Below are 1,646 nucleotides of genomic sequence, written 5' to 3'. Positions count from 1 at the left end.
AGTGGACCTGCTTGTTTTCTGATTTTGTTGAACTCGTCATCGGGTAAAACGTTTACCTGAGCACCAGTATCTAACTTAAAATCAATCCATGCACTGTCATTTACATTAATGGGAACATACACCTCATTTTTGTCATCAAGTTCCTGTTCCAAAGATCCAATAAAGAAATCCTGCTCCTGTTCAAGATTGTGTATCTTGCTTTGTTGTTGATGGTGAAGATGAAACGTGTTGTGACCTCGGCCTCGGCCTCGACCTCGCTGATTGGGTCTCCCTCTTCCTCTGTGAAAAGTAGCTCTACACATAAAAGCATAGTGATTAAGTCTTTTGCATTTATGACACACTTTCCCCATAGCAGGACATGAATCTTGGTGAGAATGATATTTCCCACAGTTCTGACACAACGTAACACTCATGTTTCTGTCACCATGGTAACCATAACTACCACGTCCACCTGATCTGTTTGATTTGCTCAAAGAATGTACATCACTCTGAATTTCTTTCATTTGCTCTCTACTCAATTCATAACTCCTTGCTAGTTCTCTTGCTTTAGCAAGTGTCAAGTCAGGTTCTTGTAACAAACGTTCTTGTACATGTTTATCTTTCGTTCCACACACAATTCTATCCCTTACCATCTCATCTTCTATCTTATCAAATGCACAGTGTTTTGATAAACTTTTCAGTTCAGTCACATATTGATCAATGCTTTCACTTGGTTGTTGGTTCCTCGAGTAGAAACGAAATCTCATCACAGTGGTATTTTGTTGTGGTACGCAATGTTGGGAAAACTTTTCAAATAGTATCTTGATTTTGTCAGTTTCTTCCTCCGTTAATTTCCATGTATTGAAAATGTCTCTACCTGCCTGACCGATGTGTAACAGAAAATATGAGCACTTCTGTTTCTCGTCCTTCCCCGCTAAGGGGCCTGACAATAATAGTTCCATAGTTTGCTGCCATCGCCGCCATGTTTCACCAACGTTAGCTGACTCAAAGTCCATCGGCGGAATTTCAATTTTACCAGCCATTCTGTTACCTATTTTCAGTTTCCACAGCGCGTGAAATACATCTAGGCTTCTCTGATTCACGATCCCACTTCTGACACCATGTTATATGTTCACATTCTTATAAAACAGGACACACAAGTGATCAGGCCATTAAGCACATGGCGAGCAACTTTATATACCACCCGTCGAATCGGAGAACTGAAACGAACCACCGTATTCCAATCTGGTACAAAATATGGATTCACAATTAAACGAAATATGTGCATACCTTTTAAAGGTTTTATGGATAATACCAATTCCGCTGTTACTATTGGTGATTGACAAATAGAGATATTTCCATCTTGTTTCGTCCACAGCTGTTGTCAAACTTTCAAGATATACATGTAGGGCAGACGTGTAGTTAAGGCGTTCGCTCGACGTATCCAAGAAACAGATTATATTCTCACAGGGGGAGCAATATGTGAAGCACGTTGTTCTAGGCATGTTATTTTTGTAATATCCAATATTTCCAATCTAGGTTCCATTCTTGACATAGTTTCAATTTTGATCTTTTCTTTGAACCTATCCATAAAAGTTTGGTTTATCGGTGTTGAACTTTTGGTGACGTGAAACGTTGGATTGTGACTCCGCAGCCCCCAGATGTCC

The sequence above is a fragment of the Haliotis rubra genome, unplaced genomic scaffold (genome assembly GCF_003918875.1).
Source record: "Haliotis rubra isolate DU_JTF1 unplaced genomic scaffold, ASM391887v1 Scf647, whole genome shotgun sequence".
In the NCBI taxonomy this organism is placed as follows: domain Eukaryota; kingdom Metazoa; phylum Mollusca; class Gastropoda; order Lepetellida; family Haliotidae; genus Haliotis; species Haliotis rubra.
This window is presented reverse-complemented; position numbering follows the sequence as displayed.